Below are 17,096 nucleotides of genomic sequence, written 5' to 3' on the forward strand. Positions count from 1 at the left end.
GTCTCCCCCCGGCTACTTTCTTTCCCAGAGCAGGTCTGAGATCTGCCCGGGGTTGGGAGCTGACAGCCAAGGCCTGGCAGACAGGACGGGAAGGCTGTGTCCACACGCAGAGCTGGCCTGTCCCTCCCGGTAGCGCCAAGTGGCCTCGTGCAGACATGAGGGCACATCTGGCCTGGGGCACGGCCACCCTGCGGTGGGGGATGGGGTGTCGGCTGCCTGTCTTCGGCCCCAGAGCCCACAGGAGGGAGCCCAGAAGCCAGTGGAAGTTGGGGTGACAAGGGGAGGGAGCCGCAGCTGAGCAGCTCCAGCAACACCTTCGTTTCCTCCTGGTGAGCGGACAAGGAGCATTTATGCTGCTAGACATTCATGCATTCACTCATTCATTCATCAAATACTTATTAGCCTCCCATGTTCCAAAAACTCCATTTTATTCATGGTGTCAGCCAGGGTCCAACCAGGAACAGAAACCACACCAGTTATCTGAACAGGGAGAACTTAATATAAAGAATTGTAAACTATGCTTAACGGTGTTGTTAGCTGGGGAACTAAACTATAAAAAGACAAAGGAGAATAGCAGTACCAGCCAGGTGGTAATAGCAGGGAGCCACTGTCCCCTCCCCCACCCTCACCCCCTGTGGCTGGAGATACCAGGACCTGAAAGCTCAGGGGGCCACAGTGCCAGGCAGCTCCTCCCTGAGTGCCTGTTCTGCAAGTGTTAGGGTCACTGTACCCTGCGTTTCGCTGCTGCTGTGGAGAGGCACTGCCACTCTCTGGACAGAGGTTTTGCTAGGGGACCCTCAAAGATGGAGAAAGGACAGGAAGATCAAGTCCCTTCCTTGCTCCTCCCTCCTTGCCAGCTTGTTCTGGCACTTTCCACTGGCAAAGTCTGATGGGGAGCTGGAGGCACAGCAGGGATGTGCAGGGTGCAGAGGGCGGGTTTGGAGCCCAGAGACAATGGCTGAGTCTCTGGCACATTCACAGAGCTGGCTTCATTCTCACCCCCGCTGGGCTCTGCCCAGACCCCCAGTGGGAGGAAACAGAGCCAGGAGACTCAAGTGCTGGGCCTGTGACGTGGCCCCCAGCCTGGCAGGGAGAAAAGAGTCAGCCGACTCATTTCCTTTTAATGCTCCAATGTGATGTAAAATTTCACTCAAGGTGCACCGTAACACACTTTTTCCTGTCTTTTGCTAGGAGACTCATAAGAGTCCCCCTATCTACTTTTCACTCCTGCCCCTGTGGCATCCTCATGGTTTCTTGGCATTGTTTTACTTTTACTCTGTCAACAGAAAAGAACCTAAACTCTGTAAAATAATTTAAAGAGGTTTATTCTAAGCGTAATATATGTGACCATAGCCCGGAGAGCCACGCCCAGGACGCCTTGAGCAAGTGGTTCCACCATGGTGTGGTTACAGTTTGGTTTTCTATATTTTAGAGAGACAGAAATTACATGTAAATTCATAAATCTATACGTGGAAGGTACACATTGCTCTGGCCCAAAAAGGCAGGACATCTCAAAGCGGGGGATTACAGGTTATAGGTGGGTTTGAAGATTCTTTGATTTGTAATTGGTTAAAGAAAGGAAGCGCTGTCTAAAGGGTGAGGATGTTTTAAGTTGAGTAAGTCTGTTAATCAGAGACAAGCCACCTGCCATATAGTGGACATATACCCAGATTCAAGTGATCTGTTAGTGAATTGGTGACCTGCAGGTGTGGTTTAACCTTTGTCTTACATTACCTTAGGCTTGTTAATGATTCTGTATCTTATTGTTATAAAAAATAACTCCAAAAGGGACAGGGCATAACTAGGTGTGTCTGACCTCCCTCCTCCTCATGGCCAACGACTCGGCTTTAAGGTTTTTCTTAGCGGGGGTCCCTGGCCAAGAGGAGGTCCATTCAGTCAGCTGGGTGAGAGGGCTTAAGATTTTATTTTGGTTCACAACCCAAATCCAGGAGGAGGAAAGCATGTCAAAATGTCATTGTGGGTCTTTTGTTAAATATAAATACACATGCTGGATTGAATTAATGCACTTTTAGACTAGACACAGCTACTATACTTTTCAACATAGTAAGGGTAACATCTCTGTTGTCAGATCTAATAAATTTGACACATACTGGCTTTCTCATTTTTAAAAGATGTTTATTATGCATTTTATTTTTAATTCAGGAAAAGTAGAGATGAAAGGGATTGGAGAGGTGTAAGTCCAAAGGAGAGAATAATGGAGATGACTGGATAAGTATTTTGAAGACAGCTTGGTCATTGCCTTTCATCTAGAAAACGTATTGGGCAATAAGCCACAGTGGACTAGCACCACTGAGAACTCCACAGTGGCTGAAAGACAGGCAAGTGGGTGATTGGTGAAAGAATACCAAACTAGAAAGATCTAAGGGGAGGTTGTGCTGAGTTTGATCTGTAGGCAATGTATCTTCTTCTGTGTTTTTTCCTGTTTCACAGGCCAGACACTCGGAAAGTGCATTTCTCCCTCTCCTTTGCTTGGAGTGTTCTGCGTACATTTTAAATTCTATCAGTGGAATTATTTCATTTGACATTTGGAAGGTGGAAGGGTGACAAGACACCATTTTGTTTTGTCCTCTGGAAGTCCTGGTTGTACTCTCACTGGACATGAGTTATTCAGCAGCCTCAGTTTCCACATCTTGCTTGCATGATGCCTCCAGAAGATCTGTGATCCCTGCAGAGTGTCTGTAGGATCCCGACTCTGGGCAACACCTGCTCTTAACTCCCTGGCAGCAAACCTGACTGTTATGGTGGCCTCTAGATTTTTGCTCCTTCAGAATCCCTATAGGCTCATAAGTACCTAGTTCCCTTTCTCTAATCCCTTCCTGCTTGATATACCTAGGGTGGGTTTTGCTTTCCTGAGCAAACCCATCCTGATTCAGAGGTATGTGCAAAAAAAGCACATTCCTTGGTCAAGTCACATTGTTTAATGGAGTTAGTCTTATTTTACCATGTTTACTAGCTGGACAAATTTCAAGAAGCTCAATAGAGTATTCTCTACATTTCTGGATGACCAAACTTAGAATTGGACAAATATTGAGAGACACAGAAACCTCTTTGCCCTGGTCCAGAATTAAAATATTCTCATAGTGTCTTTAATACACAAAGGAAAGCTCAGGTGCCTTTGAGGAGGACATGGCTCCTTTCTTTGCCAATATGAGCCCAGCAATGCAAATGAGAAATGAGGAGAGGGTCCCCTCCTTCTTTCCGAATGACATTAACTGAGAGTCATTTTTCATGTAGTAGATCTGGCTCAAGTCATTTATGAAATGTGAAATTTCATATTCATTCCTGAAATGAAGATTCATCTCTTTAAAAGCTGTTCACTATACCACTCAAGATGTTAGTGCTCACATGGGATGGATTGAGGTGGCCACATCAATTCTGTCTTCCCAGGGCTCCTGATAATGTAGGAAAAGAATTTAGTCCCTGAGACTAAATTGTTTTGAACAGCACTTGTCACAAATATGTAACTCTTTTTTTTTCCTCTTTGCTCTATTTCCCCCCTTTACCTTTTTTTCAGGTTTTAATCTGTTTTAAAGAAGTGTTTCCTCATGAGTTCATAAACATAAAATAGTTGTATAAATTGCAGAGGGTTAAGCACACGCTTTGTTGTCATGTGTCACTCATGATTTTTTGTATAAGTTCTTTCCACGCACGTATTGAACAGTATAAGGATCCGTCAGGATCATCGGCCACAACGGTGGTCTTGGGGCAGGCCACTTAGTCCGTCTGGTCCTGGCATTTCTGAGAAAGGACCACACCGAACCATGCAGAGCAAATGTGCAAGGCTGTGGTTCTTTCATTTGGGTGATATATTTTGGTATTGGAGCTAAGAGGCATTAATTGATAATACTTAGCATTTGTTTTACATTATTTGTCTTTGTAAGTGTTGTCACGTAGGCTGTCTTACTGGTTGGTCACAATAATGCTGTGAGGTAGGTAGAACACGCGTAGCATCCCCTCTTTGACTTCATGGGAAGGAGACAGACGCACTTTCTCTACCGCAGTGAGAGTGAGGTGCTCCTGTTTGGCCAAGACCAGAATCAGTGCAGACTTTTTCTCTGCACTTTTGGCATGGCCTTGATATCGTTGGGATAATTAAAGAGTAAAACAAAAAGAAAAATCTTCAAGGAAAGTAGGAACCACACACTAAAAGTCTAAAGAGTGAAGAGAACAATAGGTTTTTCCGATCACTTACAGAGTTGGGATTCCATATGACTACAACTCTAGCCAGCCTTCACGCTGGTCCTTGATCAAGGACCACAGCCACCAAGAAGCCCTCAAGGACTCTACAAGCCCCTGCAGCACCACAGGGCAGGCTGTGACTGTCGGTATGCTGACACAGGGGGCCCCAGGTTGTTCTCTGAGACTTTGAGTGTTTTGTCTTATCTCCTTGACTAGACGGAAAGGGTGCGGGGAGCAGCAGCTGTGTGCGGGAGGGCCATGCACAGCAACTGTGGCTGTCCCACCTGCTAGCCCAGCTCACGTGAGGCTACTCTGGACACCGCATGGCCCCTTGTGATCCCCTGGTAGACTTCCCTGGGCAAATCCAAGCACACCTCCTTCCCGGAGGGGCAAAGAGTCAACACTGAAGGTAGTCATGCCCCACCACACTTCCTACCACCCCTCACCACCAGCCTCCTCTCTCCAGGGTCTAGCTCTTTAGCCTAGTACAGAAATGTATAAAAGAGGATATGTCCACTTTGTAACTGGGAAGAGAGATGGCCTTAGTGTAAGCTGGCTACAGTGATGCAAATAATGCCATCACCCTCTCTCTCTCTCTCTCTTTCTCTCTAACCCTCCCCCCCACCCCCGACAGCTTGCCTTTATTTATCTCAGTAAGTTGGCTTCTTTCCCCCACTATCACGTGAACAGATCATATCTACTTGGCTTGGGCACTGTTATACCCAGGCTTAGGTCATGTCAAGAGTTGCAACCCCAGAAGACAGACAGCCTTTCACTCCTGCTCAAGTGCATATAATTCCTAGGGAAAGTCTCTCATGGTCCCATCTTGGGTGACTTTTCCCCACCTTGACTAGTCACTGGGTGTGAAGCTGGCGTCAGGATTTTCCAGACAGGTCAGTCAGGTGTTCAGGAACTGTGGCTGATCTTCTGACCAGAAGCAACAGGAGCTAAGAAAATGCAGTTCTTTGAAGTCAACGCATTATTTGTACAGCAGAATTCCTCATGATAATAAAGGAAACAGAGAGAATGAATATTTGACCACACACACACACACACACACACACTTCTGCTTAACTCCCACTGGGAAATTTTCCTGGGGCGAGCAGTGGGACTCAGTTCAGAAGTGATCCTTTTTGGCGGAAACAAGCAGGGAGGACTCCTACGTGGCCATTGTCAGCCCTCGGTGATATGTCTGTCTCAAGCCAACATTATCTGTTATTCTGTCTCAGGCATTCTGACACACCTTATCATGCTGAGAGCTAATTGCCCTATTTTCAAACCTGGAACTGTCCCTCTTGTGATATTTTTCCAATTGCAGTGATATATTTGTCTAGCCAGCAAGCTCTGCCAAAGCTATAGCTATTCCGGAGAGTAGTTGGGGTGGAGAGCAGGGGAATTATTCAGCAATGCAGTAAACAAAGGGAAATTCTCTCTGAATAAAAAGTTACGAAGCAATAGCATGCTTTCCTTAAGTAACATATACAATAAAAATTGCTTGCTATCCATTTTTCTAATCTTCATGAAATGAATACACTCAATCATGGAAGTTGTGCAGGAACTGCTTACTTCAAATAATGCCATGAATACATTACAAAAGTAATTAAGCGAGAACTCAAGTGGAGCAGAGCAGCATTCTATACCAACACTTCTTCTTAACTAGCAAAAAGCAAAACAATCCGTAGGCAAGACACAGGAGACAGATAAATATAACAGAAACCAGAACAATAGGCACATGAAAATAAATAAGGACCATTGTAGGAAATTGAGCTGGATCTCACATGTCAAAATCCCCCCAAATATTTGTATCCTTACCCTGGGAGAAGGAATAATAGGTACTCAGTTTAACCTGTACTTTGATTTTATTAATTTATTACCAATAGTTACAGATAAGTGCTATGCATTAATATAAAACATTTTGACAAGAAGTATAGAGAGTACAAGAAAGAATAAAAGCATAAGATATTGACCCTTGTCCTCCAGATGATTAGAGTCTATTTGGTGAGTTATGTCCAGGGTACACATAACTATAAAATTAGGCAAAGTAGGTGACATACTCTATGAGTAAAATGCATACTATTTTCCTCCATAATTTAGAATAAAAAGAAATTAAGGCAAGACTTTTTAGAGGTGTCTGTCATTGGCTTTGGCCTTGAATGTGGACAGGATTCCATTAAGGTGATGCTCAGGGGTGGTGGAGATGGGCTCTGTGCGTGAGAAATGCAGCTGAGTATGAAAGAGGGAGAAAGTTCAGGGAGGAAGTCGAGGAAGTTGAAGCTGCAAAGGGCAATGGTAACAGCATTGTGGGAGCTTCAGGGTGAAGCTTTTTGAGCTTTTGCAGATGAGAAGGGGCCATCAGAATTTTTTGAGATGGGAAATTCCATAGTCAACACAGAGATTCCAGAAAATTATTCTTGTCTTTCATCATGCAGAAGAATATTGTTGTTGGAAAGGAAGAAGCTGGGAGTATAGAAATTGGCTAGTAAGCTAATGAGATGCTGGAGGATGTGCTAGTTTGCTAGGGCTGCCATAGCAAAGTACCACAGACTGGCTGCCTTAAACCAGTGGTCCCCAACCTTTTTGGCACCAGGGACTGGTTTCATGGAAGATAATTTTTCCATGGATGGGGTGTGGAAGTGGGTGGCAGAGCTCTGTGGCCCAGTCACTAACAGGCCACTGACTGGGGTTTGGGGACTGTAGCCTTAAACAATAGAAATTTATTATCTCATAGTATTGGAGGCTGGAATTCTGAGAGCAAGGTGTCAGTAGCATTTCTTCTGAGGCCTCTTTCCTCAGCTTGCAGATGGTCCCCTTCTTCCTGTGTCTTCACCATCTTCCCTCTGTATGTGTCTGTGTCCTAACCTGCTCTCCTTATGAGGTCACCAGCCATGGTGGATTAGGGCCTACCCATATGACCCGTTTTACATTAATTACCTCTTTGAAGGCCCTGTCTGCAAATACAGCCACCTTCTGAGGTTCTGGGGTTAGGACTTCAACATTTGAATTTGAGCAGGGAGGACACAGTTCAGCCCATAAACAGATAGTAAAAGCTTGAATTAGGATGGTTTCTTGGGCATGACAAAGAAGAAATAAATCTAGAGCCACAACCAGAGTAGAGCTGCCAGCTGTGGGGGAGAGTGTGGATGGCAGGAAGGGAGAAGGCTGTGTGTGGAGGCTGCAGGTAGACATTGCTTTTTCTAAAAAGGAGGGAAGAAAAAGGCTAAGGCTAGTGACCCTGGCAAGAACTTTGTTAGCACAGGGCAGAGGTCAACACATTCGTAGGCAAAGGGGAGGAGGCAGGAGACAAGAACAAAACGATGACCAAGGGAAGCGGAGAGGAGGGGCTGACACAGGCAAACTTAATATCACAGCTTTAGATGGGAGCGAGTGTCTTTCCTTTGAGTTAAGATCAGAGAAGATGGAGGGAGTACAGATATAACTGTAAGGCTATATTACGATGTATAAGACAGAAAGCAGGGGGACTCACACCTGGTGGTCTCAATTTTCTTGGTAAAGCTTACAGCAAGATATAGTAGAAGCACCTGGATTAGTTAATAAAACCGACTTTTATGTTTAGGAGTCAGGACACCCTGCCGGTCCCTGTTCTGCTGCGATCCCAAGTACTCCGTGTGAACTCCTTACCTGCTCACCGCTGTCTACAACAGGGGCCCTACTTGTCGCAAATGAGATACACATGTAAAAGCATTTTGCAAACTGTGAAGTCCTCTAAAATTGTTGATTATTATTATTATTTTATTTCTTTATTTATTTTATTTCTTTATTTCTTTATTATTTTATTTCTTTATTTTATTTCTTTATTATTTTTATTTCTTTTATTTCTTTATTTCTTTGAGTGTGAAGATTACCCACAGCTAAAACAGACCCTTCAGGACCATCCTAGATCCAAATGGATCTTCTCAATCTTCAGATGTCCTAGGGTCCCCTCCTAGGAGCAGATTGGGCTGAAATAGACCTGCTGTGCACATGTGCCAAGCCTGGGCTGTGAGACCCTCTTCCCAAGAGCAGGGCCAGAGGTTACTTTCTACTGTTAGACCTCGAACCTCGTACTTTCGTAGCATAATGTATTACACTAAAGCCTCTTACCAAAGCCTCCAAAGTAATTTGGAGCCCACACAGTGAGAGTTAATGTGAAGCTAGCTGCCAGCACTTCATAAATTACTCCAGTTTCTTGCATTTTTAAATCAGGGTGTCATATTCCCTTTAATTCTAATATATCACTACAGGACACAATGACATTTTAAAATTTTTGAAATATTATAAAAAATATTCATTACTCTTTTGGTACATATCAATGACTCCTATTACTTACAAATTGCCACTATTACTCTCCAATTAATGAACAGGCTGGTTTCCAAAAGTTTGTTTGAAGTCAATTGTTTTTCCCAAGATGAAAATTTTCTATTATAAAAATGGTATACACGTTGGTTAGGTTTCCAGGTCAGCCTACAAAAATATAACCCTAAAAGAGAATAGGACATCACAGCCTTACACCACACTGTCCAAAGCAAGTGTTTCTTGTGCTAGCTTTCTTAGAAGCAGAGAGAAGGTTCTTTCTCAGACACACCACATCTCACTGCCCCCAAAATGTGTCATATGTTTATTTTAAACACTTTCTCTGGGATGAGAGATGCTCATTGACTTAATCCAATCAGAGAATGGGGGAGGTATGATCTGCCCCTGAAACTCCTGGACTGTAGGGGGGAATGGGTCAATACCCGAAAGAAAAGAGAAAGCAAAGGCAGATGAATGCTGAACAGCCAAGTACACAGGTCCCACTCACCATGCCCGTGCTATAGAAAGAAGGAACAGGAAGAAGTGTTTTCTCTCCTTTTCCTTGAGTAAGGCCAGCTTGTAAACCTCCAACTTCCCCGTCCTCCTTTCAGCACACCCATTGAGGCCAAAGCAGTCCACATCGAAACTCCCATTTTGAAGACTTGGTGCCAAATAACCCATTCAGGACTCCAGAGTACTCCATGCCACCTGTTCCTCTGTTCCACTGTCCTTGTCTTAGTCCATTTTGTGTTGCTCTAAAAGAATGCCTGAGCTTGAGTAATTTCTTTTTTTTTATTTCAGCATATTATGGGGGTACAAATGTTAAGGTTACGTATATTGCCCATGCCCCCCCTCCTCGAGTCAGAGCTTCAAGCGTGACCATCTCCCAGATGTTGCACATCTCACTCATTATGTTTGTATATACCCATCCCCTCCCCACCCTGAGTAATTTCTTATAAAGAAAAATGTTTATTTAGCTCACAGTTTTGCAGGCTGAGGAGTTCAAGGAAGGGCACAGCCCTGGCTATTGGCAAGAATTTTTGAGCTGCACCCCAACATGGCAGCAAATGTCAAAGGGAAAGCAGAAATATGAAAGAGGGGAAAACCTGAGGGACAGCCAGGCTTTACAATGACCCACCCTCACGGGAGCTGACCTATGCCCTCGGGAGCAAGAGCTCACTACCTGGAGAAGAGCATAGAGCCATTCACGAGAGATCCACCCCACAGCCCAGACACCTCCCAACACTGCCACGCTGGGGATCAAATCGCAGCATGAGCTCTGATGGAGACAAACCATAGCACTACCCACTACTGGTGCTGCGATTTCAGCTGACTTGTAAGAAGAATCGAGTGAGAGACACTAAGGTTAGGTCACTAACTCAGACACCTGCGTTTTTGAAGCAGATGATGATTTCAACCCCCACATTCCAATACATCACAGGTTGGTGAAATTTCAGGCAGCATAAACATAAAGAAATAATAAATGAGGATAAAATGGATATAGAAATGACAAGCAAAGAAACTATGCCTGATCCAACTGTGCCTGGGCATCTTCTTCTGGACACTTTCCTTATTATTTCCTCTGTGTATGAAACATTCTCTTTCCCCACTTCTGAGTCCACCAACATCCTACTATCTCTCAGGGGATGCCCAAGAACACAACTAACAGTGGCAGCTGGGGGAGGGAGCAGGGTGGAAGACAGTCCCCTTGCGATGTAAGTTATGGGCTCCTTCCATATTCATTCATCAAGTAAAGGCCACTGCACGGAAGTCTAGATGAATTTCTAGATAGACATATGATAAATGATGGATGTAAACACATCATATTTCACCAGCTTTAAGTCACCATTGATTGTAAGATGTACCATTATTTTACATAACTCCAAGAAGGGAAAATAATGCTGCCAATTATAAGAGCCATCAGTTAAATATGTATCCCGATTTCAGTGTTAAAAGTGGAAAAATGCGTGTTTTGAATGGATGAACATTCCATCCCCAAATGGATTATTTTCTAACTAATTTAACTGTCATTTAAAATGAGTAGGTAGGAGTAATCATGCCAGGAAGGTGTCAAAGGAAGCTCTGATTGCAATTCAGAAGTAGCCTTACAGATGAAGACTTGAGAAGCTGGTTTTTCTTTTTTTACCAAAATATCCAAGCAGGTTTTCCTATTCCCAGGTTTTTTAGACTATTCATTTAAAAATCCATTAATAGTTTATGAGCACATGTTATGTTCAAGGCACTGTGATAGGCTCTGTGGAAACAACAGAGAAATATAAATATGGTAACACGGCTTAGGATGTTTATACATTAGCAGAAGTTAGAAGTGAATTTTTGGCTGGGCGTGGTGGCTCATGCCTGTAATCCTAGCACTCTGGGAGGCCGAGGTGGGAGGATTGCTTGAGCTCAGGAGTTTGAGACCAGCCTAAGCAAAAGCAAGACCTCGTATCTACTAAAAAAATAGAAAGAAATTAGCTGGACAACTAAAAATATATAGAAAAAATTAGCTGGGCATGGTGGCTCATGTCTGTAGTCCCAGCTAATAGGGAGGCTGAGGCAGGAGGGTTGCTTGAGCCCAGGAGTTTGAGGTTGCTGTGAGCGAGGCTGGGCAACAGAGTGAGACTCTGTCTCAACAAAAAAGAAGTGGATTTTTAAAGGAAAAGAAGAGATAGTTCCTGAGTTGTTTACCAAGAAAGAATTTACATTAAAATAACATAAGATATCGATAAGCTATACATTGTTCTTTGTATCACCAATTTATGGGCAAGGGAGCTAGTCAGGAATGAAAGGACTTTAAACAACCACCCCCAGATGTGGGTGCTGGGAGTGGCGAGGGGGTGCAGTGGGGAATGAGTGAAGTCCCCTACTCAGGTCTCTCGGGGCCTACATACCTCACAGAGCTCTACTGCTCTGAGCTACTTTTCTTTTCTCAAACTTAAACCACAAATGATTCTCTTTCTAATGGATATCACTTATTGAAAAGAATAAATCATGTGAAAATCTAGACACTACAAAGACCAAGGACAATGAGTTAGTCAAGGTTCTCCAGAGAAACAGAACCAATAGGGTATATGGAAAGAGATAAGAAGAGATTGATCGTGGGAATTGGCTCATGTGGTCATAAAAGCTGAGAAGTCCCGCACCTGCCACCCACGCACTGGAGAACCAGGATCACCAGTGGTGCAATTGGGTCTGACTCTACAGGCCTCAGGACCAGGCAGCAGTGGGGGGAATGGGGTGCTGGTGTAATTATAGGGGTCCAAAGGTCCTGAGGATCAAGAGCTCCAATGTCCAAGAACAAGAAACATGGCTGTCCCAGCTCAAGAAAAGAGACAGCAAATCACCCTTTACCATTTTATTCCACTTGGCTGTCTGTGGATTGGACAATGCCCACCCACCTTGGTAAGGGTGGATCTTCTTTCCTCAGTGCGCTGATTCAAATGCTAGGCTCTTCCAGAAATACCTTGGTTACCGAACCCACAAGGGGGTTCTGGCCTAGGTCTGGCTGCTTGTGGCACAGAAAGCCAGTTACTGAAACAATGAGGATTGCCAAAGGAGAAAGGGAATTTATTACAGATGACATCACCCAGGGGACAGGAGAACTGCCTCAGACCTGTCTCCCCAGCCGAGGGCAGAGGTTTTTACAAGGGGTTCTGGAAGGTGGCTACGTGTGTTGGGGCAAGCTATATTGAAAGCAGTGCATTCAGGAGGTCTTACTCAGAAGTCACAGTTTGGTGATGAATGGTGAGTCTTGGTGTTGTCATCCTGCAAAGAGTCCATTTTTGGGAGACGATTCAAAAGGTAAAAAGATCAGTTAAACAAAAAGATTATAATGTGATCATTGAGCCTTGTTGGCCTGGGAATCTAAAGCGTATGAAAGCTACAGAGAAAACATGTAGGGGATGTCATTTTGTGTTTGTTTGTGGAGCCAATCACATCCTCACTGACACATCCAGAGATAATGTTTTACCAGCTCACTGGGCATCCCTTAACCCAGTCAAGTTGGTACATAAAATTAGCCATAACAGAACGAGAGAAAATGTTCTGTGAATTTTTATCAATGTAAACCATCAGAATGTTTCAGATTTATTTTTATTATTATTATTTTAATGGCTGTATAGTGTTCCATGTTATTGGTACGTTATAGTTCATTCAATCATATCTTTTTCTTTTTCTTTTAGAATATTATGGGAGTACTAATGCTTTGGTTACCTTTATTGCCTTTATACAATTTGAGTCCATGTTGTAAGTGTGCCCATCACCCAGGGAGTGTGCACTGTACCCATTAGTTGTGAATTTACTCAAACTCTCCCCTCCCCTCCCATCTGCTTGATTTCCGCTGAGTTTTATTTCCATATGTGCTGATCGATGAGTTCCAGTTTAACAGTGAGTACATGTGGTGTTTGTTCTTCCATTCTTATGATACTTCACCTAGAAGAATGGTCTCCAGTTCCATCTAGGTTGTTATAGAAGGGATTAGTTCTGCTTTTTTATGGCTGAATAGTACTCCATAACATACATATACCACTTTTTATTAGTCCACTCATGAATTGATGGGCACTTGGGTTGATTCCACATCTTTGCGATTGTGAATTGTGCTATAATAAACATTCCAGTGAAAGTACCTTTTTTAATAAAATGTCTTTTTTTCGTTTGGGTAAATGCCTAATAGTGGTATTTGGGATCAAATGATAGTTCTACTTGTAGTTCTTTGAGGTAGCTCCATACCGTTTCCACAGAGGTTGTACTAGTTTGCAGTCCCGCCAGCAGTGTATGAGTGTTCCTTTCCTTCCGTATCCATGCCAGCATCTATCTGTTGTTTTGGGACTTTCTGATAAAAGCCAGAATGTTTCAGATTTAAATAAAAGGAAAAAAATCTTTTCTTCAAAAGCAAGTTGGGGAGTGGAATAATGAAGACCTCCTGAAATATCAGAATTACTGCAACAGCTCTGTGCTTGGCTTTGTCCTTTGGGCCCATGCAAACATGAAGAACTGGGTCAGCTCCTAGCTCAGAATATCCACTCTCTCCCCTTCCTGCCCTTGCTCTCACTTACAACCCTCTGTGAGCACTGGCATGACTCAGCAACTCTTTCTTCCCCTAAAATGTCAAGTAGTAAAAGGTCCCGGAGGGTTCTTTACTTACCCTGAGTTTTAAATCTATCATCCAATTGTAGAAAATAAGGCTGCGAGTCATGTCGTTCTATGGTAGCAATAAATTATGGGTAATTAATCTTAAAAAAAATATTCTAGCCTAAGTTTTACCTTACTGTTACATTAAAAAGAATGGGGCGAGCAAGACTCTCATTTCTCTGCACAAGCTTACATGGAGTGTGGCTTACACGGCGGATGGCTTCTTCCCTTCTTGAAAGGGGGCACTCACACCTCCTGGGAGCCCTGCTCTCCCATTCCCACCAGTGCTCAGTCCCTGCCTTCACCCAGCCCCTTCAACCGGATCCTGGTGGCCGTTGTCTTAGCTGACTGCTGCTTGCCAAACACACGTCCACTAGGGCCAGGTCAGAGGAGTCATGAAAAACATTACACACAATTGTTCTTATAGTACACACACATGTACACACATGCACACAGATTCAGGCACACACATACACACACTTATGCACACCCAAATGCACATGCATGTATGCCCCCCCACGGACATGTATACACATGCATACACACATTCACACATATGCACACACATACACTTTTATTAATAAAAATTTATTAGAATGCTTCCTTTCAGAAGCAAATTCCTGGCTTTTTCTCCAAGCATTTCCTGTTTGAGTTCACATTTACAGACAGTGTTACAGCCAATGCTGCAAATAAGACTCTCCAACTGAGTGACACCTGCTAGAAAGGTCCTTCTTTATGGAATTCAGAATGCATCGTTGGAGGAGGGGGGAAGGATGAAAGATAGATTTGAGCTTTTCAAACATTACTTTATTGATTTATGTAGGAAAAAGTCTGGAATCTGTCAAGGCAAACAGTGCTATGTTAAATGTAAAATGTAATCCCAGCTGTGGTAGCCACTGTTGCCAATACATATATTTTAGGAAGTCAATTTACTTTTAAATGGGATTTTAACTTCAGTGAAAGGAGTCACAGTGAATCCCTTATTTATATGAAAACTGTCTTGAGCAGAGAACAATGAACATGCTCTCATAGTTTCTAGAAACAGGAAACCAAACAAACTGCAGGAGAAAATATTTGTTTTCTCAATGATTTATTTGCATTCCAGGGGGGGAGGGCTGGGGCTGTCAGCTGCCCAATTCCTGGCTTTGGGTGCTCTGGGCTGGAGCTTCTTTCTCCAGTAGCAGGTGAGCGGCCCCTCCTTAGGACTTGGGGCACTGCCTTCCTCAGGCCAGACGGGAGACGGTCATGACCACAGACAGCCCCATACAGAGGCCTCATTCCCTGATTCAGCTCATACAATGTGACCATGGGCCACCATATAACCTCCCTGGGCTCAGTTTCTTCATCTGCAAAGTGGAGATGATGACATTCACCTCTGAGATTTCGTGAGAATTAAATGAAAGTATATATATATATATATATATATATATATATATATATATATATATATTAGATGCAGTGTAGGGTAGGGCCTCACTAGACGACAAAAGATACGTACCACTCCCCTCTTTCCTCTTCCTTCCCCAACTGAAGCAGCTATGTCTGACTCAGGTGACCAGGATGGGGACAGACTCATCACTGATTCTCATATGCTTCTCTCTTCTACATGGGCAGGAGCCTAAGAGGAGGTGAAACTGGTTAGTGCTGACAACTCAGGCACATTGGTGAAATCTGCAGGCTCAATTAGCTGAAACACTGGTTTGTTTTGGCACAAAGGTATTTAATCTAAGCGCTTGAATAAAACTGTTCCACTAGCAAGCCAGAATCTCTGTCAGCGGGATGAAGATTACCTAAGTAAATAGTGATTCAGATGACTGCATATTTCTAATGCCGAGAAAGGATCCTCTCTTTAGGCAGAAACAGCAAGTCTTGTCTCTCCCCAGCCTGTGGTGCAGGAAAATGTCCTTGGAGGAGTGCCACAGAGTGACCTCTTCAAGGACAATAGATTCCCAGGATCAAGAGCACTGGGGGAATTCAAGGCCATCTGCCCAGCCCCCATGAGAAGCCTGAACCCCACCCCAGCATCCTGTGAGCATCTCTGATGACCTTCAGTGAGGGTCCCCATGCTGTGTTTGCTTCAGCCACAGGCCTGTCCCCCGGCTCTGGGGCCTGGGAATTCACGGGAGAAAGCCACGCAATCTGATGGCCCACTTTGGCTTCCTGGCTTCTTTGGAAATGACATGAAAAAAGAGTTTTATTAATATTGTAATGTACAAGATAATCCATGTGAGTTAACAAGAATCCATAGGGCTCATTTGGGTTCTAATTAGAATCTAAAAATAAAGTCTCCACTGTGAAATCCGTATCATTTAATCATCAAATCACGTATCCCGACCACATTAGTCCTCATATTGTGGTACCTTTAATATAAATATCAATAGAGAAAGGATTACATGCTTTAGTTTGATAACACGAACACTGATACATGCTTTTAGGATGATTATAAAGAAATCACTTAAGCCCTCCCCGCAACCAGGGCCTGCTGTATCGCCCACGTGGATGTTGGGGAGATACACACCAGAGCATGAGGAAAAGGGACCCCGACTCACAACTCACATCATCCCAAATGGCTTTGAATCAGCTCAGGACTCGTCTCTCTCCTTCTCTGTCTCTCAGCAAAACCTACCGCACCCCCGAGCATTCCTTCAGAAAATACGCACCTATCAGAATCACAGGAGATTTGGGGTCAATTCTATCCGTGGATTTTTTTCCCTTCCTTTTCAGACTGCAGGTGCCTCAATGTATCGTATTATAAGCTGATTAATTTTCTCCATTTGGGCTTTAAAACACATTTAATTCAACTTCTCGTTTTGGATTTCAAAGCTCAGTCTTTCTGGATGGGCAAGCACTTTGAGTTTTCAAAACAGAATTCTCACAGGCTATTATTCTCTGCCGTTAATCACAGTGACACAAAACACAGACCCACCACTCCCTCTTTAGCCTGTCTCCTCTCTGACCCTCCTAAATCTGAGCTTACAGCCGGAATTTGCAAGACTGAGACACAAAAATGCAACGGAGCTAGACCCAGGTGTCTTCATTGTTTTCAGTGACTCTTCTGTCCACCCCCACCCCCAGCTTCTCAAGCCTGGGCAGGAGGAGAGCCCCTAGCATCGCAGGGCCCGGCAGAGTCCACCCTCTCCCGGTGGCACTCAGCCTGCATCTCCCCGCTCTGTACCTACCAGCTGAGAGGAGCAGGGCAGCTACAGTCCCCTCCCTCAGCTTCAGTTTTCTCATCTCTAAGCTGGTGACACAATTGCACCTGTCTTGCAGGGTTGTTATAAGAATTAAGAGGACTCCTTAGAATGTGCCTATGCCCATGCCAGGTACATGGCCAGCCCTCTCATGCCATCCTTCATTGTCCCTCTTGTTTATTTATATATATATATATGTATATATATATATATATGTTTATTTATTTCAAAATATTTTGGGGGTACAAATGTTCCGGTTACATAAATTGCCTTTGCACTGCCTGA

The sequence above is a fragment of the Microcebus murinus genome, chromosome 17 (assembly GCF_040939455.1).
Source record: "Microcebus murinus isolate Inina chromosome 17, M.murinus_Inina_mat1.0, whole genome shotgun sequence".
NCBI lineage: Eukaryota > Metazoa > Chordata > Mammalia > Primates > Cheirogaleidae > Microcebus > Microcebus murinus.